At 41.7% G+C, this 24,724-nt stretch overlaps 1 protein-coding gene and 1 long non-coding RNA gene across 6 annotated transcripts in view; both read right to left on the reverse strand.

Annotated features, from left to right (window-relative positions):
- CTNNA2 (catenin alpha 2) overlaps positions 1-24,724 on the reverse strand; it is a 944,841-nt gene that overhangs the window by 11,618 nt on the left and 908,499 nt on the right. The gene's annotated exons all lie outside the window — the stretch shown is intronic.
- Positions 69-14,210, reverse strand: LOC116661668. Its single transcript, XR_004317597.1, has 3 exons — positions 14,201-14,210; positions 12,839-12,842; positions 69-755 (listed from the first exon to the last, which is right to left on the reverse strand). It is a non-coding gene; the product is annotated as an uncharacterized LOC116661668 (long non-coding RNA).

Raw genomic sequence — 24,724 nt, forward strand, 5'->3', positions numbered from 1 at the left:
CAAAGAGCCACCAATGGACCCAGTACTCTCAGAAGTGCCTCACTCTGTACGGTTTTGGTCTATCTGTTTATAAGTGATGACGGCGACGTAATGCCTGACAAAATGTCTCCTAGGCTCCAGCACGCAATGTGCAACCACTAAGTGGAAAATAGATCATAAGATCAGGGACCCCAGGTGTAGGTGCTGGAGGTGATGGGGGACTGTGCCTGGAGGTGCACATAGTCTGGAAGCCCGGACTACTCCTCCCCGTCCTTTGTGTTTGCTGCCTCTCCTCAGGATCGGAGTCCCCTCTCCCGCTGCGTTCTTCCAAGTCCTGTGCATTCGCTCCCCTCTGGCAAGACACTCTCACATGTCATGCTCTGCCTCCTGCTCTCCTGGTTGCTCCTCCCCTTTCTGTCTTTTCTTAGAGTGAAGGAAAGCATGGGCTCTGCCCCCAGAGCCTGAGTTCAAGCCCTGATGGGACTAACCACAGGCTACGTGATCTCGAGAGAGCTGCTTAACCTAGCTCTTCCTGAAGTCCTTTACCTTAGCTTTATCTGAATCGGAAGTTAAAAATGCACTTTCTAGAATTACTACTATTAAATGAGATAATGCCCTGAAAGCTGAGCGCCTGGCACACAGAGGCCCTTGGAAAATCTTAAGCTTTTGTTCTGACTGTGATCGTCTCTCCTTAAATCACCGTTAGAGTAATCTCCACTTCCACCTCTTTACTTTCTTCTTTCAAGGCTTCTCTTCTCAATCCAGAGTTCTGGGCTCTCTAACCCTCTTCCTCCTGAAGCTGCCCCCCCCCCCTCGGCTTGGTCTCAATGCCTGATCATTACAGTTTTACTGTGTTAGGGCTGAAGGCATAGAGAAGTCCCCCAGGGGAACAGAATGACACCAAAACATGGACCTTTTCTAGCATTACTGCGTCCTTTAGATGGAGGGAAGGTGGGCTCAAGACTCAGTGCAAGGAAACATGGGTGGGTTTATATCTAAGAACATTTAGGGTTTGCAGGGGTTGGAGAAAGATGATAATAATTAAAAAAAAAAAGGTCAAGATGGCTCTAGTCAGAGATGGAAGGAAGACAATCGGGTCTGGGAAAGAAATGTTTAAAGATTTGACTTGAGAGGCATCAAGAGAAATAGTATAAAATGTTTTATCACTTGTATCACTTAAATTCCAAAAATCCAGCCTCTTCATTATGGTTAACATATTATTTCTAGATATTTCTTACCAAAAGAGCAAATAGCGTTGCCTGGGAAGTTTAACAGCCTACTTCTTTCAACGTCCACCCTGTTCTCAGAACCCAGCTGAGGGCCCTAGGCACCCCACACATGGCGCCCCTTCTGTCCCAGGGGGGCCCGTCCGACGCTGGAGATCAGTCTCCCAAGCCCTGTGTTTCATCTCCATCAAAACACAGTCGGGTCCCTAGATTTGTTTCCAAAAGTCTTAAATCTATTTTCCTACAAAATGGGCTTTTTTTCACTCTTTAGCCCTTTGAATCTCACACCTGCCACCTCCAACTAAGATCAACCCATCTCATTATCTTAATCCACCAATAGACTCCCAGGATTGAATCTACCTGTCCTTCAGGGGCGCTTGAAATTCTCATCCATCCAGCTTCCCAGAACGTGAGCATCATCAGTCCTGCTGCCTTTGGTCGTACTGTGCTCATGTTTATTAATTTATTAGCAAAGGGCAGGGCTTGAGAACAGACTCTCTAACCAGGAAATCCTGGATAATTAGAAGTCGGAATATAAAGAGAAGACGTTACACCATGGCCCGGAAAGGCCAGGATATATTAAGAAGTAGAACAGGTACAAAAACAAAAACAAAAACAAAAACAAAAACAAAAAAACTACAGAATGGACAACCTTTAAACAAACCATACTTGTCAGTACTTGAGCCTCTTCCAGAACCAGTAAAGCAAGGATGGTTGATGTGTGTCACACCTGCTACCATTTCTTGCTTGGTACCGCTGGCAGGTACCAATATAACACTCCTTTGCACTGTGGGTCCTAGACGTGGTCCCAGAATGTCTCAAAACATAGCCCAGCCAGTCACTAGCATCTGATGAGAGTTAGCCATCGAGATTAAACCCATTTACTATATCCACCGTGGGCCTTCTGACCTTCCCCCACAAAGCCTGTGCTTTGATTAACTGTGAATATTAATATCATTTCTCCCTCATCATCGTATTTTTCTCCTCACATAATTCATAAACAATGATCTCTTAAATATAGTGCAGAAAACTGAAGTGCAATGTTAGGCACATATGTACGTCTATAAAATAATTCACTACATTAACCTAAAATTTCAACTCTTCTTTTATTACAGAAATGAGAATTACAACAAGAAGAAAAGGGCTCGTAAGAGGCCTTCAGCAGAATGCACCCCTTAAAGCCAGTAATTTTAATTAAATTAGTTTTACATTTGAGCAGTTGATCCACGGCTTTTTATAACTGATGCGTTTTTCTGTACTTTGGAACATTCTTTGAGTAGACACAGAATAATGCCTCCAAAGCATTTTCTTTCTTCCTGGTCACTGCTTTTCTCAGTGTGAGATGTAAACCCACTGCCAACACCATCACCTACTCAATTAATTTCCAGGTGTTCACTGGGCACCATCACAGATTCAGACAGAGGCTTCCTATCTTTAACTGAGAACACAACGCAGTGAGTGGTAAGCGTTACGTATTTAACTTCCATCTACATCCTACTTCACGTTCTTACAAGAGTTATTACTTTCACAAAGGCCTCTTGACATTTATAGAAAGACCTAAGCTTCTCTAGACTTTTCTTGATGATTCTTCTCGCCATTCTAGAGACAAGGTAGAGCTACCACTCTCCCCAGTCCTCTTAGCCTCATTGTTGGCAACATAGTTCCTCCAACTGTTTGCTAAACATCCAGAATCTTACGCTCTGCCTTGTTCTCTCTGACCCATCATCCAATCCGCCATCACATCCTGTCAACAGCATCTTTGAAATACACCCAGTATCTTACCTTTTTCTCACCTTCTGCAGTTACCTCCATGGCCAGATCCCGTTAGAATCTCTTATTAGACTGTTGCAATACCTCCCCCTAACTGATTTCCTTGCTCCCTCCCCTTTCCTCCCTTCAGTATATCCTTAAACAGGAGTTAGAATGGTCCTGTTAAATGGACTCAAATAATGTCAGCTTTTCTTCTCAGCATCATCCAGTGGTTCCCCATCTCGGTCTGAGTAAAATCCAAAGCTACCGAAGTAGCCTTCAAGGTCGTATAATCGGTCCCCAACATTCCAATTTCTCCCTTGTTCACCCGACTCAATACTGACTCCCGCCGCTACTGCTCAGACAGAGCAGTCATGCCCACATCTCAGGGCCATTTCTTCTGCCTAGAATGTTCTTCCCCCAGAAACGCCATTAGCTCTTTAATCAAATAACCAGTAAAACTTCCTAGTGAAAACTTCCCTTTTTAAATTGCAACTCCGTTCCTACCCTTAACCCCTCGATTTGCTATCCTTTTTCCATTTTAATGATTTTTTCATACACTCATCATCATCTGACAAATATTTTCTTCATGAGTTTATTGTCCCTCACCCTGCTATAATATCCCAAACACCTAAAACAGTGTCTGGCATATGGGTCTGCCATGAATATCTGCTGAATGCTGTTGAAAAATTGCAACTTTACGGAGGAGGAAATCGGAGATGACAAAGCTTGTCCCAAAACGAAAATGGCTAGTCCAGCGGTCAGTCTCCCATGCTTTCGACCTGTTTGTTCTTCCATGGAATAGTCCCCAAAGGCATAATACTGACAGGAGAGTGGAATTTAGGGACATGATATAGGAGATAAGTGCTGGCCGGCCACAGTGCGAATCCTGTGCCCTCTTCCTCTCACTGTACCCGCAGTACACGGCTTCAGGAACAGCCTTTGCTCAGGAAACATCCGCAGTTCAGTTGTTTGTGTTTATCGCTTTCTGTGTATGAAACGCTGATCTTTCTTTGAGAACCACCTCCCTCACTAACAGGACCATTATCTGGGAGGCACTGAGCTGTGTTTGCTAGGTGGCTCAATAAATGATCTCTAATCTTCAAAAGACATTTAAGGTACATAAGATCATCTGTTCTTTACATATGAAGAAACAAATGGGGAAAAGCTAAGTTCTTTGTGAGCTTGGAGTCACACGTTTACATCGGGTAGAGCTCAGCTTCAAATCACATGGCACATGACACGCAACCTTCCTTGACCAGGAAGATTCACCTGCTCTGAACTCTGTGCTCTGGGCACTTGGTGCGGTTTATCTGGAGCTCAGGATGAGCCACGGTGAATTTGACTATTGACAAGTGTGAATCATGTGCCCAAGCAGGAATGAGGTGAATTTCCTTAAGCCACCAAGAAGAAAAGGTCACACCAACTTCCAGTCTTGCAACCATGATTCACATGAGATGTGAAGTAGGCACATTGCAGGGACATCATCTTCCACTCACTCATTTTCTTGCCGCAACGAAAAAACATCTACATGTTCAAAGAAAACTCGGTCAAATACAGCATCGAATTCCCCTTCCTCTTAGCCAACACATCTACTGCTTGCTGTTTATCCAAACATTATGAAAAAACTTTATTCTACATTTCTACGACATAGCCTTTTACTCAGCCATACAGTGGGCACCATGATATGATGGAAGACCGACACAGTTTTTAAGAACCCAAAGTACATTAGTTGTTACCATCTGCTCTGTATAATCTGTATTTCTTATTCACCGTCTAGTCTATGGGGGACAAGACCAGCAACATCCTTAAAATGCACAAAGCGCAGCTGCACAAAGGAAAGCTGGCTCTAATCCTGGCTGTGCCAGGTACCGACTGTGAAAGTCTGAGACGCTCTTGCGACCTCTGCGTTTCTATTTCTTCAAGTACAAAATGGGTGACTAATACCAATATACTTCCAGCAGATATTGGGTCTGAGTGAGAAGGTCAATTGAAGCACTTTTAAACTTTTAAATAAGTATGTCATAACAAAAAAATTATTATGTAACTTCTGGGTACCTTTTGGGAGTCGACTGATTGATTGAAGTATAGCCAATTCACAATGTTGTGTTAATTACTGGCATATAGCATACTGATATATATGTGTGTGTGTGTGTGTGTGTGTGTGTGTATTCCTTTTCATATTCTTTTTCCATTGTAGGCCATTACAAGGTATTGAATATAGTTCCCTGTGCTACACAGTAGGACCTTGCTGTTTATTTTATATATAGTAGTTAGTATCTACAGTCCCAGACTCCCAGTTTATCCCTCCCCACCACCCCCTTTCTCCCCAGTAACCATAAATTCATCACCTTTTTGTTTTTTAGATTCCACATATAAGTGATTTCATATGGCATTTTTCTTTCTCTTTCTGGCTTACTTCACTTAGGATGAAAATCTCCAGGTCCATCCATCTTGCTGCAAGTGGCATTATTTTATTCTTTTTCATGGCTGAGTAGTATTCCATTGTATAAATATACCACAACTTCCTTATCCAGTCATCTGTTGATGGACATTTAGGTTGTTTCCATGTCTTGGCTGTTGTAAACAGTGCTGCTCTGAACATTGGGGTGCATGTATCTTTTTGATTTGGAGCTTCCCCTGGATATATGCCCAGGGGTGGGATTGCTGGATCATATGGTAAGTCTATTTTTAGTTTTTTGAGGAATCTCCATACTGTTTCCCATAATGGCTGCACCAAACTACATTCCCACCAGCAGTGTGGTATATTGATCATAATTTATTGGACCACCTGGGTAACTCAGGCCCAGAAACCACACAGGGAAGGGTATTCTAATAGATTCCCAGGCTGAGGGTTGGTTCCATAATCCTTAGCAAGACAAGAACAAGGTACTTCCAAAAGGAAGCAAGACAATTACCAGGAATTCAAGTGCATGCCTTCTGTTTCCAGGTATAGTGTACTTAACAATATTCTGCACCTCCAGCCGCTTTCGAATAAAATAAAAAATCAAGGGCATTTAATGTTGTTCCCCCGAGAGGCCAAGATATGTCCCCTTACAGGTGCCTGCCGGGGCTTGGCCTGGTTTGGAACCTTGCATTCTGTGTCTCTGGGAATAACTGCTTTAGGGAGAACACAGCTAAAGCACCAGAGGGTTCCCTTCCCTCTAAAGCTGGAAACACTATTTCTTTGGTCCAACGAAGAACCGCTATGGATGGACAACATATTGTCTGTTCTCTTGCTAAACAGGTTAAGCTTAACAAGAAAATGTCAAAACCACAGATGAAAGGACAAAGCATCCTCAGAAGACTCAAAATGCATAGCAGTATTGCCAGAAATCATAGGAAAAAATATTAGTGGTTCCTTTGAAAGAAAGCCTCAACTCTATGAAATTGGAAAACTTCTCTGAGAAAAAAAAAAATAAGCACTTTGTTAGCTTCCAAGGAAATGACAACTTTTAACCAGCGAACATAGATAAACATTGAAGGGCTGGAGAGAGTCTTATACAGTATCTTGCCCCTGCTGAAAATCATACTTAATATTAAGATGAAAGTTTCCTCAAGGTACAATCCGTATCTTGAAGTCCCTGTGAATCTTGCCTTTGACAAAGTTAAATCACCTCCATATTTATTATAAGATGTAAAGGGTACCTCATTATTTCTCTACCTGATACGCTAAGAAGTGCCAAGGCAAATATTTCAAATACACTACAGCTCCATCTCTGAAGGAAAGAGGGAGCTCTGTTTTACCTGAAGTCACTATCTGTTATAGCTCTCCAAATTTCTCTTTAAAAAGAATGAATGCTCAGCTATGAACCACAGTCAACGTCTACCTACAATCTGCTTGGTTTTAAGGGCTCGCCCAGCACACATTTCAGCACTGCAGAGTTACTCATCAGAAAGTATGATCTCAAAAACACCCCCATGAGTAATTTGAATCTCAGGGAGACAATCTGCCTGATGCATTTCTTAATATTATTTTTAAAGAAAAAATAAACTACCACTTTTTCTTCTTATTGTTAAAAATGTACTTATTATCTATCTCTTCATATAAAGATTAAAAAAAATGGAGAGAATAGCTAAAGCACTATGTAATGATAGGTGAAAGCGATTCTTTTTTTTTTAAAAAAAAAAAGTGTTAAAAACAATGGAGTTGTTCTAAACTCAAGACCCTTGTTTGTTAAAAGCAAGATACGGAAGTCATTTTACTTAACTTTCTTTTAAACAACATTCTCACCCAAGTCTTTAACTGCCTTTGAGAGGAGAAGTGCCTGCACCTCCAAGCCTGGCATATTTGGTGTAACCAAGAAGGGAGATGGACGGAGACCTTTCAAAGATGTATGAAGGTCATGGCCAAAGGATGGCTGTGATGGGTTCTCAGAAGTCTTGCTTCTAGAAAAGTGCACTTCCATACCTCGATGCTAGACCGGGAATGGGCATTTGGCACATGGCTCTGGAACCGTTGTATCTGCCGCCTTCTACCCTTCCAGAGGGAAGGGATAAAAAGCCCCATTTCAGACAGTACGTATGTTCTAGGTAAAAGGGCAAGATTTCAGCCAGACCTATGGTCCTCATCCAGGGGCAGTTTTGTTCCCCCCACCCCAGGATATATTTGGCAATGATTAGAGACATGTGATTGTTACTACTGGGGAAGACAGGGGGCTACAAGCACCCAGCGGGGAGATGCCGGTGATGTTGCTAAGCATTGTATACAACGGACAACCACAAAAAGCTTCCCACGACCACGAATTACCTAGACCAAGGCGCGACGGAAATAGCCCACTGGAGCAAGCCCTGAGGGCTCCTAGGAAAGGGGCAGAACTGACTTCAAGTCCTGGGAAGCTCTAGCCCCACCTATGAGCTCTCGTCCCTTCTTCCTAGACCATTATTTTTCAGAATGTGATCCATGAGTATTGGCATCCAGAACATTTAGACACGAGTTTCTGGGCTGTGAAGGGAGACCCTACGAATCCCCATTTTTATTTGCTACCCATGTGATTCTTCCACAGGTTGGACAATGAGAATCACTCCTCCACTTCCCTGCTGAAGCCATCCCCTTCTGTATTTTCAACTATCACCTCTCTGTAGTGAGAACTCCCAGTGGAAAAACGCAATTTCTTTGAGGGCAGAAACTTTGGCCGGTTGTTCACGATTGTATGTCAGATAGTTTGACTGGTAGACACGGTGACAGAGGACAAGAGGGCGCCTACATCGTCAAAAAAGCCATCATCTTTTGGGAGAAACAAGATAATGAACGATGAAGTCCTGTTTATTTGGTACTTCTACATCCAGAACGTTCTGCTAAGCCTGGGGCACACATTAATGCGTTCAGTCCTCGAAGCAGTACAACAGAGTAGGTACTCATACCTACACTTGAAAAAAAACTCAGTCGGGTGAGGCAACTTTTTTTTTTTTTTTTGACGGTTGCATAGCAACTAATGGAGGTCAGAATTCAACCTGGGTTCCACTTAGGGTAGCGCGAGTGCGAAGCGCCACTCCAGGACTAATTACTCCCGTTTTTTTCAGATTCCTGATATGATGTAAGTAGTCGTTGCCGGAGGAGGCGTACAGACGTTCCTGGGAATTTTTTGTTTTTGTTGGGAGACGTAATTAGGTTTATTTATTTATTAATGGAGGGACTGGGGACTGAACCCAGGACCTCATGCGTGCTGAGCAGGCGCTCTACCACTGAGCTATGGCCTCCCCTCCCTGGGAAGTCTCCTTAAAGGGTGCTGACACAGCTAGGAAGCCCAGCACTCTGCCCTCTGGCATCTCTTCTCCCTCTTGTACGGAAGATGGAAAGATGGAGCACTGGCAGTCCACTTGGACCAGGAGATGAACTTGAGAACAGAAGCCTCAGACCAAGACTGTAAAGTCGGACGGAGTCTGGGTGCTCGGTCACTCTGGGTTCACTACACCAGCCCTGAGCCACCTGCAGACTTATTCTCTGTGAGACAGAAATAACTCTTTTTGGATGTTTTAGCATATGTGGCCAAATCTAAATTTAATCAAAACACATGAATTGTAAATACTATTATTGGACATTAATAATTTAGGAGACTTAATTAGAAAGTGATATTTCACATGTAAATATAATTAGCATTTTAATATATCATAACCTTCATATGGGAGGGTGACCATGAAGCCGACATGTCACTTTGGCCCTTCCTTCAAATTCCTTTTTTAAAATAAATGATTTGATTCTTTCAGCTCTTTTGGAAGAAACTCTATATATTTCCATACCATAATCTTAAAAAAAAAAAGTCGACTTAATGTAGCAGAAAAATTTAACAAAATAAATTACAAAGAAATTCAATTAGCTTAAAAAAATTAATTACTTGATTTTGGGCCCCAAACCTTAGGTAAACAATGCACTTTGAAATCTAGGACTTAAAGTGAAGTGCTTTCATGGAGGAATAAATGAATGCTAGAATGAATGAATGATAGATTACAGAACCTCTTACTGGGATTTTTCAGTGTGACTACTTACTACCATGGAACTAGGAATGACAAAGAAGCGAACATATAAAGCACACGTTACGTGATCATTGTACAAGGAACCAGGGGAAGAAATTAAGAACATTCAGATACATTCTCTGTCCTAACACAACTCCCAGACCAGCTGGGAGAAATATCATTAAATAAGTTCCTACCTGGCAGCGTCATACCAGGAACGACAGAGCGAACACCACGCTATGTGAGGGTATCAAGGGGTCTTCCTGGAAACACCACAGCATACCAGCCACTAACTTCGTGACCTTCAGGAAGTTACTTAAATTCTCTGAACCTCATTTTACTAATATTTTTCATGAAGACAACAGTATCTCCTCCATAGGATGAGTCTGAAAACTGATTGCAAAGTGCATTTAAAATGCTCAGCACAGTGCCTGGACCATCCCGAGCCCCCAGTGCACCTTAACGAGTATAGTAGTAATTGTCATTTACTGCATCCAGTTGTCCTGTTGACCCTCTAATTACTATTCCAATTTATAAATTAAAAGTAAAAGCTTAGAGATTAAAAGTGTAACCCAAGATCACCCAGATTATAAGAGACAGAGTTGGTGTCCAAATTCACATCTAACAGCAACACCTCGCTTATATAATTTTAGCATCTACCTTAAGAGGACATGATACCCTCTACCTTATTTTTCAGATCTCTGACACTAAAAAAGCCATGTGGTTGTTACTGATCTCTGCTTGGCTTTTATTCAGATAAAATGCTCGGCCTTAAGCTGAATAATTTTGCCTGGTACATTTCTAAGAACCACCCAAGGTTATGTTTGCCTGGGCCGGGGCCGTGAAGGCACAATGACAGAGCTACACATCATTGGTTTAAAAAAAAGTCTGTAAGAATTAAAAAAAAAATTTTTTTTAGATCAACATGCTGAAATTAACGTGCTCAATTAACGGCAGGCTCTGGTGTCCCACCAGTCAACTGCTCTAGGATGTGACAGTGTCACCGTCTCTGCCAAAGCGGCTTTGCTGTCACTTGTACAGAGATGAACATTCAGGAGCAAGGCCCCCATCACCGCTTGACTTCTAAGCCAAGAAATTCTCAGCTGAAAACATACAAGGCTCTCGCAATCTGCAACAGGAGAACCGTACGCAGGGCATTTAGTGGATTGAATCCAGAACTGACCTCCCTGCCGTGACCTGAGGGCCACCTTCTTCGAGACCAAGGTTCATTCTCATATGTCTTAGTCAAACGGAAAATGCCTCTCTAGTGCCTCTCTCTTCTCTGAACACTTGCACAACTTTCTACACAGACCGACGGGTATAAGATTATAGCTGTTGTCCATGAAGAAAAAATATAGGAAAAAAAAAAAACACTTCTAAATGATCGCTGATTCCAGTCTATGGTTATGTAATGAACGTTTTCCAATAAAGGCGGTAGCCCGACATTGGCAGAAGAGCTTGATTTTTCTAGGCGTGACGGGAAAGCTAATACATTTTTTTTTCAGTGAAGCTCACCTAATTAAAATTAAAAAATACCCAAACAGCTTTACCAAAGAAGACCAAGCAGAAATAAATATTGCTCTGCTCTGTTGCCTCCATTCCTTATCTGGGCACACGTTGGGAGCTACAGAACAACTTCGCTCTGAGCTGATTAACTGCTTGTACTGGAGCATGACGAGGAAAGATACAAGATGGTCCCTTAAATATGTGGTCCCGTGCCTTTTCTTACTTTATGAAGGACATTTAATAGCCTCCCTTACTACTTCTTTATACTTAATAAGCACCATTCTTAGAAAGTTACTTTTTACAGTTAACCGAAATTTAAACCAATTTTCTCAAGAATATTCTTACATTACTTTTATCCTCTTTTCCCCAATCTTTTTTCCTTAACATTTAAACTTTTCTTTCTTTTTTTTTTTCTCTTTCTGAATCTTCTTCCAAGAACATAGAAACAATGAGTCAGTTTTGTTGCCTTGTAGAGATTCTGAAACTCTGGTGTGAAAATGAATCACCTGGCAGGTGCTGAGGGCGGGGTGCGGTAGTTAATTACAGACTGCAAGCCCTACATTCTCGCAACACTCCTGCTTCGGGAGGCCTGCAGGCTGGCCCGGGGGCCTGCGTTTTAACAGTCGCCTCCCACCTCTTTCTGCATTTGGCATGTGGATGATCCTCTGACCATTTTGAGGGACCCATTAAAATAAGAACAGATCGGAAACGTTTCTTGGATATTCAGTGCCCACCTACCTTCCTAACTTCACCTTTCACTTTTCGCATCTTTCCAGCTGTCTCTGACATCCTCAGATCCGATCAGCCCAGAATACATCTATACCCCAGTATTATGGACACTCTGTTTCTCTCCTGGGCCAATCCTTTCTCTCTCCTCCTTTGCCTGGAAAACTCCTATCCACTTACGTATGAAGACTCAAAAAGTATTATCCCATTTATGAAGATTCCTCTTCCTTTTCTCCACAGGAACGCTCATATCCCTTCGTACGTATCTCTGTTAAGAGTGATTATTATAATCTATCACAGTTAGTGATCATGTGTCTCTTTTCCACGCTACTTCCATGTCCATTCATAGGACAATGAATATCACATGTTATTCACTCAATAAATGTTTGCGGAATTATAAACCTAGCTGAACCTCTATGTCTAAAGTTGCCCCGAGGGACATTTGGGGGGAGGTGAGAAAGAGTTGTCACCTTTATTGTTCTCGTGAGACAGACCTAATTCTATCTTTAAATTCCTTTAATAGTCTAGATTGTGCCACAAAATTCTATGTGAAGTCTTACTTGAACTTTTTGGGGGCAAATTAGTTCTAAGAGAACATTCCCTGCTTTGTAAAACTGACTGATGGTACCACTTCGTTCCTCCCCTGCAGACAAGCTTCGCTTTTGAAAGTGCTTTCCGGGGATAATATATTCCAGAAAGTCATTTTTATGTCATGACAGAAAATTAAGAAACATTTCACTGGGTGACGTCAACCAAGTCCTTAGAATCTGGGACAGGTAACAAAGGAGTTCTACTCGCGGAATTGCTGCCTGCGAGGAAGGCCGAAGTAGTAACTCGGATGGCAGGAAATACAAAACCAGTGCCCTCGAAGTGATGCTGAATACACCCTGAAAACCATCCACGAATCGACAGCAACAGAGGGGCCTTCAGACCTAAGTGCGCTTCTTTGTCAAAGTGGGTAAATCACTCCCAGACCAATCACCTCTTTCCAAGTGTATTCGGGAAAGAGACTTGCGTCATCGTTGGCTGTTTGAGAGCAGAGTCTGGCGTGACTCCTGTCCAGTGGACAAAGCAACTTCCGACTGCTTCAGAAGATCCCCCTGGCTCCGTGGGCGCTCGCTAGCCGGCGGGCATTTCCGTGACCACCCGACATGTCTACCCGTGTCACCGACAGTCCCTCTCCACCTCTGTCGGGAGACCGGACTGTCCCAGAGCTAGAGTCCCCTTCTGTCCCTGCTTCCGCCCTGTCCTTTCTCTTTCCCGCAGTGCGGCTGTGCGTGATCGTGCGACCTTCTGCGTAACTGAGAAAGCAGCTGCTTGATGGTATTTTAGTAAGTAATCAGCGCCAGTCACGCCCTGCTGCCTCTTCTTCCTGTGTCGTGAAGTCAGCCTGTGAACAAGGGGAAGGGGGCTCAGGAGAAGTAAGGGGCTGGACGCTGCGCAGAGACTCCGGGTTTTGAGACATGGCGTATCGAAACACAGGACGCCCCCTGCAACACTGACAATTCTGCGGGCTTGCTGAGCTGAAATCCCCCCCTGCGCTCGTCAAGCACAAGGACACAGACCGAAACCACTCTGTTCCTGGGGGGGGGGCTGAAGGCCTCAGCTCCTCACAAAGCCTTCCCAGTGCAACCCAGCCTCCCCCCAGACCACAGAGATGTTTCTTAGTCATTTGACACTTACTGTCTTCACCTCTAAGTTGACACTTGGCATGTGTCTAGGCTCCCAAAAAGGTTGCACGTTCCCCGAGATTAGGAGCCAGGGGTTGCGTGTCTTTTATCCCTCACAGCAGGTCGCTCAGTACCCACCAATTCCCTACTCATCGACCCCTCCCGACACCACAAGGCAACTCCTGCAATTCTGCGTAAGTAACTTTAATTGTAGACTCCCAGGGGACCAGCCCCTTACCTAGTGGATGAGGGTAATCAGAATAACACAAAATTATGGAGTTAAAAACCAGTCAGTCTTCCAAATCAACACAGAGCTAATTATCAAGGAGTTCACACTGTCCATTTAAAATAGGGCCCACTTCTGTCATGAACCAAACAACACCACATCAGATACGGGGTACACTTTGAAATCTAGTTTGGACTGAAATTCTTTTTCTGGTTTGAATAACTGTATGTCTCATACAAAAACTAGGTCTCACCAACTGTACAATCTTTTTCTCATAAGCCAGTTACTCAAAAATATATTATAAAACAGTAGAATTTTAGAGCCAGGTTACTTTAGGCTATTTCCTTTAAATCATCGATCATCACTTTAGAGATGAGAAAACTGAGGCCCACGAGATGTGAGTAATTTGCTTCGAGTTCCCTAATTAGTGACCGACAGAAACAGGACGGGAACCCCAGTGTTCTGACCCCGGATTAATGCAACGTCTGCCACATTTCACCGTTTTGTTTAGAGCACTCTGTATGTATGTATTTTTAAATTATAATTTAAATACATACAAAAATGGATGTAGACACACTGAGCAGCACTGTAAATGAGCACGTGCACACGAGGGTCGACAAGTGCACGCACAAGGCATTCCACGACCGAGCCTCTGAATCTGGCACAAAGCACACGGCACGACCATCCTTAACTCACGAAGTTTAAAGGTGATTGTATTCCAAGGGTTTGTAAAGTATGAGCATTGCTTACCTGGCAGCTGTATGAGGGGTTGATAAAAGACATTAAAAACTTGAGCTATGATCAGACATCAGATTTTCCCGGCACTGAAGGTTTCCTTCTACCGGAGTTCTGGAGTCTAGCACTTTTCAACGGAAGGCAGGCCAGAGACTTGAAAGGGCCCACCCAACCTATGAGACTTTGGCGTTGCTTCCCACATGGCAGGATGAAGTTGACTGCAGGTGATTATTGCCTAGGTCTTCCTAGGGGCCACTTCTGCCTCTGTTTCCCCTTACTGTGCCTGAAGTTTCTACCATGACAGTTCCTTCTTTAGGTTAGAAAGTTTAGGTGGGAGAGTACTTTGGCAGTCATCACACTGTGCCACCCCAGATAATGAAAAACGATGTATCTGTGCTTTTGAGCCATCAAAGTGCACAACTTGCTGGAGGCGATGGGTAAGAGCAGCTGCACACTGATGAGAAGGGACTCCTGCTTCCAACCGCCCCAATTCCCCAACGCCAAGGTCGGCACAAAGTTAGTTACACGGGGATTTGAATAAATGAGTGATGCCTGCTTAACATATTTCATAGTAACTATGATTCAAACCAGAATGCTTTTTATCCCACCCCATGAAACGTAACAGGGCCTCACATTCTGATGGTCAGATCTTTTTAAAAACACCCACCCTGATGCTTTGACATCCCTCAAAAACTTAACTATCTCCACGAACTTCCTTTGCCCTTTAATATAAAAGCTGACATCTTGGCAGCTTGAATAGGTACCCAGGAGAGAACAAGGAAGGTGGAGAAACATGCTTATTCCAGTCAATCTTGGCTTTCTAAACACTAAGGCATTTAAGAGTTAATCAGCAGAAATAGAAACGCAAACAAAACAAAGAACAGCAGCTTTTCATGGCTCTTAACTGCCAAGAACTCCTACAAAATAGCACCAGCATCATGACATGCAACAAAAGGCAGCAGACTCGGTTGTGACACATTGAAATGGCCAGACCCTTAACCTTGCAAGAGTGGTGACTCTTCTTTTCCAAATAAATAATTTAGCTTTTGCATTAGAACGTTTTCATTTGTTGACATCAAACCCAGGTTTGTTGATAATTCTTACGTATCAGTTTCTTCAGTTTTACTCTACAATTTCAGAAGAACAGACTGATTCTCTGGCCAAACATCAGTAAGGGATATTCTGTGATCCCGAAATCCTTCAAATGAAGAATACATTCTCCTAACTGGCCTTCCTTGGAGATGCTCACTCAGAGACTACCGAATGGATTCATTCCACGTATGCAATGACTTTCAGTCCCAATGGGGGAGAAAGACTGAGAAGTGAAGGAATGCAAATAGCGTTTTCAACTTCTCAAGTTTAGATCATGCTTGAAGAACGTTATCTGCCTTGTGGAATTCTTGACTTAGGTAAAGAATACGTAAGTAGACCCTTTGCCCAGAGGGCTTCAGTGGTCACATCCTTACTTCCTTGAAACCCCCTCCCTCTGCTGCTTTCACAATGAATGTTTACAATGAGACAGGTTAGATTAGAAAGCAAAGTTACTCACCATGGAGGAATCACCGCTTCCACTCCCGATCGGAGCTCCCTCTGCACAGGCTGGGAGGTGGGTGGAAAGCTGGCTAGCCCTGCCCCCACCTATGACATCACAATCTACCTCATAAAAGGTAGCGAAAGAGCTCTGAACTCCTGTCTGATTTCCGAGAGATACAGAAAAGAGAGCGTGAGAGAGCGAGCGAGAGAAAAAAACACACACCCTATTGGGAAGGGGTTCGGGAGAGGAGGCCTGTGAAGGCATCAGGCGTGGAAGAGACACGGGCAGGCCTCCGCGATGCTAAGCGGCCCCGCCATTCGGACTCCTCGCTGGCTCCCTGGATCGGATCAAGGACCATCTGGGCGAAGGGGGGCAAAGCAGCAGCCCGCTTGGTCAGGGGCTGTATGGGACAGGCATCATGGGGCTCAAAGGGGGTGAACCCCCTGCTTAAAGCACTGAAGATCACCAAGAGGGAAAGCAAGGCTGAAGCTCTTAACGCCTGGAACGATACGGGGGGCACGGCCGATGTCTTTCTCGCAAGTTCCATTGCCCTGCGGTGTGACCTTCGTCAAGCTCTCGGCCTCTGCACGCCCAGCCAGGACACGGAGCTAAAGGGGTACTTACCCCCCGCCCCGGGTTCACTGAGGGCTCAGGACACTCACAGCTGCTAGAACGGCAGCTCTTTTTTACTCCTCCTTTGTACCGTCAAGGGCGGGCAGGGTGACAGGCACGATTTAAAAGATAAGCCAGTAACCAGTGACCTTGGGAACTTCTACGTCTTCAGATGTTACCTCTGACCTAGCATGTTACTGCCAACCTTGACTACGTTCGTCTGTGTGTGCCAGCGTAACACACTTCTAAAAGGGGTAACTCGAGCTGACCTGCAAACCTGCAGAAAAATCAAATGGCAGTATTTCTACCATCACAAGGTCCCCTGCACTGCCACTTTCAGAGGTCAAGTTTAAGCGACCCAGTGATGCTCGGTGACCATTTTTGTCACATGCAGTTCTGCTAAGAGTCATATAGTTACAGCTTTGTGTAACACCTGAGTCCTTTTTTTTAATAATTTAATTTTTTTAAAAAAAATCAGGCAAGATGGGAATGTGGAGGGCGCTAAGGTTTTTTTTTTTTTTCTTTTCAAATGTAGACTTAGAAATTTAAAAACAGAGCTACTCAAAGTTGTCAAGTGAGTATTAAGACCAAAAAAAAAAATCAGAGCAAGCAAGTCTTGAAACCATCCACATGGAAGCTGGCTATTTATCTTCCCAGTGGAATATATGAAAAGTGAATCTATTTCCACAGGAAATATTTTAGTAAAGACTCAGAATAATAGCTTGCAATTCACAGCATCATCAGTGGGTACAGCCCAGAGCTGTACACGGATAAACAAAATTCCTGATTTGGAATTTCTTTCCTGGTATTTTAAGCCAACGTAGTTCCATTTCTAGTCCTGTCATTCTTAGCTCCCTAAATGCCTACGGGCATTAAATAATCACAGTTTTAGACTAAGCAAAATTAGTAGATTAGGGAGCATTTTGCAACCTGTAAACTACTGAATTCAAACCGATTATGGATTTGGCAACATCACTCCCATCTTTTACGTCAAAATAAATGCTAAAGGCATTTAAAAAATTTAAAGAATTAAAGACAATTTTTAAAAAGGGAAAAAACTGGCATATGAGAAAAAAGAATGAAACTGAAGTTTTCCCATATTTAAGCATTTTAGCACTTGTATGAAGAACCAGTGATTCTCTGCCTGTGTCTTCCTTGCTGCAATATTCTACTTCTATTTTCAATAATTCTAAGTTCAAGTTCTGTATTTAACAGCTTTTATCGTGTGACATTCACAATTAATGGCCCTATAAAGCTATTTGCTTCCAGTTTTTACATATTGGATCATTGACTAGTTGGCTTATCTTTGCGTTTTTTGGTTATAAAGCATTAGAACAATCCTGTTTGGTTTTAGAAATCAGCCATCTCCTGCTTTTTTCCCACTGATGGGAATGTGTCATTCTTTTACCTTTGTTTCTCAGCTTCAAAAATGATTATTACATAGTAGCAACTTCTTTGTGTCATCTCACCTTTCATTCAAAATGTAAAGGTCATTACTTTAAGATTAATGATTCAGTTGTCCATTCTTCCAATAAATACCTTAAGATTTTTTCTTTACTACCCAACAAAGAAGGTACACTTCTGCCAACATTAAGATATTAGGGAAAAAACTGGAGTTAAACACTTTTTAAAATATTGAAATAAAACAAACTGGGCTTAGACTATAATATGTTGGTATTTCTAATTACGTATCTATTGCTTGTCTGGAAATGGAGCATGACTTCAGGAACCCAATGCAAAACTAGGCTGCATCAAATGGATGCAAAGCAGTGAACTGTGCTGAATTTAGTATGACCGATTGCAGTGATGTCTTTAGTTGTATTGGTTAAAATAACAGAATTTTCTTTGACACAGAATGCAGTAATGCCAGGATCAAATCATTTTCTTTGACACAGAATACAGTAATGCCAGGATCAGATCACTTTCAACTCTTCTTAACGATCTAGCCTCTTGATGCTGTTCATGGAAACAACGGTTTTACTGCAATTATGGACTTGATGCAGACTTCCTGTGACATCGTATAAATGGATGAGTTAGCCCTTCAAGACAAGACAAGAAGTGACTGCAAGATTTCATTCAACAGACCTCAGGACTGAAGTCACGGTGATCATTTTATTCTGACCAGAGAGATGGAAAGTTGGTTTCAAATTTTTGTTTGTGTGTTGGGAAAAAAAAAAAGTTTTTATTTAACTTCCTAGTGCAAAGATTGAGAAAAGCCAGGAGGAACAATTTGTACAGCCCAAAAGAAGAGTCCGCAGATGTATTTATCAAGTAATTTATCATGAAAGACATGATCAGGCCGTTGGCATGCAATGTGACCGAAATGTTATTATTAAAGAGAAATATCTCGACAAGAGAGAATACGATTGACTTTGATAGTGACAGGTTTGAATTGGGAGTCCCTAGACAAAGAGATCATGTTCTGAGTTTGTCTTGCGATGGTGTCTCACGTACAGAGCCCCGGGCTTAGAAGAGCACGTGGTTCTTAGAAGATGATGCTGACTGGAACTCCTCCAGGATATTCTCTCAGGTGAAAAATAGATTTGCAGAAGGAAGCAGATAGAAGAGGTCAAGAGACAGACTGCAGACTGGATAGACCACCTAGCCAGACTTCTACTCAAGTTTATTATCAGCAAGGCATCTCTACAGATGAAGGTATTCAGAGAAAAGCAATAAAATAAGATACAGTATTGATGATGAAAGAAAAGATTAAAGTCTGAATTAAGAAAGCTTGCTTTCAAGAAAATAGGGTAGGATGAAATATTTGAAATACATTTATTGTCCAGAAGGAAAATGACTGTTTGAGATTGAGTAAGACAATGTGTTCTGAAGCAGTAAAAGAAATCTGAACTAAAAAACCTCCACATTGCCCATCCAGAAGTCTTCCCCATTTGTAAGACACATGGGCCACAACATGGCACATTTTTCTCTTTAAAGGGCTATGATCAAAGCCGTATTTTATAAATCATTTAAATTAAGCTGGAGAAAACATTTGACAAACTAATCTGTAGGGACAGAATGTAGATGATGGTAAGTTAAACACAGTTTTATTTCTAGAAGATAGTAAACCAAGAAAAAACAGTGAATACACAGAGATAGCTCAACAGACACCCTGCTCTTCTAGCTAGGGATGCTGAACAGTAAGATGAGAAGCTAAAAGTGGGGGAAAAAGGAGACTACACCATCTATTAAAAACAAAGCACAATGGACAGAAAAATTAATCCTTTTCATGAAAATTATATGCTATTAGAGATATGGAACTTTGAATGCTCTTACCCAACCAATACGTAGCACTGTGCCTTTTACGTAATAGTTGGCAAGCAGTTGAATTCAATGTATTAAAATATTCTTATGAGAATGAGCAACAAATACAATTCTTTGAAGCTCTGATTGTTAGTTTGTTAGAAATTAGGAACCGTTTATGGAAACACTGATCTTTCCTAGAAAAACACTGCAATCAAAATGTTATCAAATCCAGTATTGAACACCACCAAAAAAATCCCATCTCAGTTTGACTTGGGGGGGGGTCTCTTTATTTCTGCTACTTTGCGTCATCGGAGGTAATGGACATTTGTGCAAAATCAATAATGAAATCCTCACATGATACTTAGTACTTGGTTTCAATATTCACTCTCCTTTTTTTACTTATTTATATTTTTATATCAACTTGTTCACATTTTAACTGCTCGTGAGGCATGTCCAAGGAAGAACAAGCAAAAACATCATCATAGATTGAGGTAACCCATTCTAAATAATGTATTTCTCGACCAGAGCTAATGAATCGAAAATCAAAAGGGAGGAACTGAATTACAGATACTGGTTTTAAGTAAGTGTATCCACCCAATGCTTCAGTTTCCCATAATTCCTTGGTTCAACTGCAGGGAACGGGCAGTCGCGTTGCTCTCACACATGCAAAACTAGTTAAAATGGGGGGGAGGCAGCTCCTAAGACAAACTATAGACATTAATTGTTGAAACATATTGATAAAGAACATTCTAGAATAAACTCAGACAATTATCACATACAGACAGTATGTCAAAACTGGAACATGTCTCATGGGAAAATGGTATAAACCAGTACACCTCCGACAGGTTTGCCTGTGTTTCACAGATATCAAAAAATAGATGCAAATCACTGTTCCTCATCTACGTACCTCCCACCTCCCATGTGTCTAATTTCCAAGTTTTCACAAAGTACTACTATTCATTTGATGCCAAATAATCCTCCAAATATTAACTAAAAGTCTAAGGCAATCATTATTAATAAAGGTATGAAGCATTTGCCTTCCTACTTTTAATTAGAGGCTTTCAAAATTTTCAAAACTTCTAAAGCCCGAAGGAATGAAAGCTTAAATGACAGGTAAATGGCACTGACATTTCTGACGCAGACGCTCTCTCCTTAAAGCCACGAACTCCTCCTTCTCCTACAAGCAGCAATGCCCTCAGACTAAAATAGGAACACCTCAGCTCACAAGTTCAGGGGATGCAGTCAAATTAATCCACCAAGGAGGTCCAAGTTAGGTCAATCCATGTCTGCAGCGAAGGTAAAAAGAGTTATCGGCGTGGTTCACATCCCAGGGTTGCCACAATAGTCTGGTTCCTTATTTTAGAATGAGAGCATTAGAATGTAAAGACTTTTTCTACGCACGAAACAGTTCAGCAAGACAGCCAACTGGTTTAATTTCATCAGTGAATAACTGATTTTTTTCAATGAACGGAATTGATTATATTGATAAGTTTCGAATCAGTATCTTGGAGTATGTAACTGAAGGGTCCCTGCGTATAGCAGAGAGGTACACCATCCTCCTTTGCACAAGGTTATCTGAATTCAGGGAGGCAGCTCTAGAGGCGTGGAGTGACAGACAGAAAGCTTCTTAGGATGCCTGACACCCAAGGAGATTTTCTACTTTTCTTATACAAATTCTTATTTCCAATTTCTTCCAAAAATAATGCCTTGAGTTTGTTAAATGTCACTTTTATAACACTGGGAGAATGAATCTGCACTGAAAAAAAAAAACACTTAAGGATTAGTTTTCTCTGAAAGTTTGCATAATTTGAGTTGTGCAAAAAATCAATGACCATGCACACTGATATGGAAGTAACTAAAGAAGATTTAATGCACGAATTGGAATTTAAGTGGTTATTGTTTTGCTATCATAACAGATTAGGGGATAGGATTTGGGGAGAAAGTTTGAATTATGCAGCACCCTGACATACTAGCAAATTATGTGCAAAGAACTACCACCTTTCTGCAAATGATAAATACTTGTTTAATTTTTTTATTGTTACAGAGCATCTCCACCATCTCACCATTCAGATTCATAATCTGAAGTTTGTTTTAATCTTCGTTTCCTTGGTTCTAGATTCTCCTACTCTCCCCAGATCAGACAAAGTCCTGTCCGCCTAAATACTCAGTGGCTTACCCTCTGGAAGGTTTGTATAAAATTCTTCAGAACTGCTGTGAATCCTCTGAACACAAACCCTTTTGCTTAAATAAAGCACAGATATGCATTCCAGACCCAGACTGAAACAACTAGCAATTTAAGTGTTTTTTCCATGACTACTATACTTTGATCAGTGGAGATAATCAAAAATTGACAATAGACAGAACCAGATGGATAAAAAAAAAAAACACTCTTTCCCAAACAGGGTTGCTTAAAGTACAAGTCTACACATCTAGGTACAATGCTTGTTTCAGCGACTGTTTGACCCCATCACAAAATACTGATACTTTTCTTTTTAATAGAAGGAGTACAGAAATTTTCAAATATCATCTCAGCAAACCACAATCATATATATGAGTGTATATATATATATATATATATATACACACATATATTGCATTGTACAAATAAATCCCACATCTACCCCACCCCAAGTTTTATTGTTTTGAATCAGATACGCCACAGTTGTCAATCATTTGTTCAGTTCCTGATTACTCTTATTCAGGGGGTAAGGAAGTAGGCGACAAGTCAGGTGCATTTGCTGTGGGTAAACGTGTGTGTACACACACGTACGTGTCTTTGATTTTATGCCAGTGTCAGGTAGGATTGATTTGAATGTTATCAGTTCCGAGTATTTTTATGACTATTTTTGACTTATCACAATGAGTCTTATGTTAATTTTAATTGAGCCCATTTTTTTTTTAATAATACGAAACAAAGGCAATAAGAATCATTAGAATGGACCCCTTATTCTCCAATTTTGTCTTTACCGATTCAGATCCTACCAGGGTTGCAAATTCTACTGGCTCACCTTGACAAACTTCTCTTCATAACCCAATTGAGAAGAATTCAAATTTGGAAAGGAGAGATGGAAATGGAAATGAACAAAAGTGCACATTAGGGCAAGTTGCTCAGTCCCTCAGGAGTAGGTCAGGCCTCTATTCAGCCGCCTGAGGACTAAGGGATGACATTCCTCACCTCTAAACTCTGTCCCTGTTACTTGTTTGTATGAAAAAAAGACATTTAGATTCAATATAACCTATTAAATTTGTAGCATTTTCGTGTGGAGTCAGCTGTAAGTTACATCGGTGCTCCTTCACCTCTGACCTGAACATCAAATTCCTGCCCAGGGCATGATTGCCCTTGTGTTCTGGCTCCATTGTTATAACGGGCTTCTGTTGTATTTAAACTTAGAAAAAAATAATTCAGGTGAAATGCTTTGGTTTTATCACAATGCTTGATATTCACTCTATATTCTAAAACCCTACATGGGTCATTCCAAGCTCATTCAGAATGATGCACAAAGTGTAACTCTGTGGATGGTTAAAGATAATCAAAGGGTATTAAATGGTTTTTATTTCTCCAGATCCATGTGTATTATCTGTTTCTAAATTTAAAAGAACCTCTTAAATCCTCTGCAACCTAGTGAATTAATTAAAAACATGGCAATCAAATATACAGGTGATTTTCATAGCGTGACATTGGGACTTATTTGTATTCAAATATATTTACACCCTGAAAAAAAAAGTGTCTCAACTTTCCTCCCAGGATGAACTGAATGCTGTCACGTTTAATGGCTACTCCCTGCACTAAACTAATTTGTAATATGCTGGGGTTAAGGTTCTCTTTCCTTTGTTTTCTCTTCTTCCTTCTTTCCTGCCTCTCCCCTCCTACCCTCCCTCAATTCGTCTGTCTTCTTCCTTCAACAGACCTTTTCCCACAAAACATGAAAACTAGCTTAAGAGATGAAACAAACACGAAACCAGCGAATAGAGCCAGGATATCATCAATCAGGCTGTTTAACTGCCTGGACTTCAGTTTCCCCTACTTTCACTCTAACAGTCCTATCACTCTGTCAGGTTCGGTTTTGCCTTGCTTTAATCTCTCTTTCCCATTCCCCACTCAGCGACCAGGTGGAGCTGAACTGGCTCACAAACACGCAGCTTCTACTTTGAGATGTAATACGCACGGCAACTTTCCGCGGTTGGGAAAGTTTAAGCGAATGACTTTAGAAAACTGATTGCCAGCCAAAAAGCTAATGGTGCTTCTCAGACAGCAGCTGCGTGCATGAGCATCCTTAGGCTTATACCTTAGATTTTTTTTCTAGTTCCCCATCATGACTCATGAAGAGTTTTTGCACCCATTGTCCCCTTGATCTGTTGAGATTTCCTGAACTACGTCTCAAGCCAAAGGTAGATGCAACAGAAGAAGCCTTCCCCAGTTTGTACACATAGGATCACATAAAACATATACACGCTGACACGGAACATCACTGTCCTCCAGTGCACACTGTTTAACATGTGTTCATCATGCCAGCATGAGACTACAAAACATGGTGCTCGGTTTTGACATCCAAATCGTTTTTCTTGGCAAAGTGGAAATAATCTATCCAAAAACCCCTTCTGTCTTAGTACAGGAAATATATCTTCCTGAGGCTTTCATGTATTTCAGAAAAGAAGCCACAGCGTTGAATCCCACAAACATAAAGACACAGGGAAAAAGGAAGGAAGATTCAACTATTTCTTTTCTTGATTGCATTTTATACTAGAATAGCGTCTCCTTAAAAATACAGCAACTTTGTCATGCCAGACAACAAAATAAATGGAGCCCAAAGCCTGGCTGCACTTTCTTGGCAAAATCATTGCAAGTCTGTGTGTAAGGGGTCTTACATCCTTGACTCTTGCAGGACTTTGAAGGTGGTCATTTGTGGCTGTTTTTCGAAATAAACATATTATTTTTTTTCTCCATTGGCCAACAGTGAAGGAGGATGGAGAAGAAGACGGAGGCAGAAGTGGCAAAGGTAGCAGACTACAGATGCAGTTATGGCCCCAAATAGCAACAAGCTTGGGACAAATCATGACGAGG

Source organism: Camelus ferus, chromosome 36 (assembly GCF_009834535.1).
Source record: "Camelus ferus isolate YT-003-E chromosome 36, BCGSAC_Cfer_1.0, whole genome shotgun sequence".
Lineage (NCBI taxonomy): Eukaryota > Metazoa > Chordata > Mammalia > Artiodactyla > Camelidae > Camelus > Camelus ferus.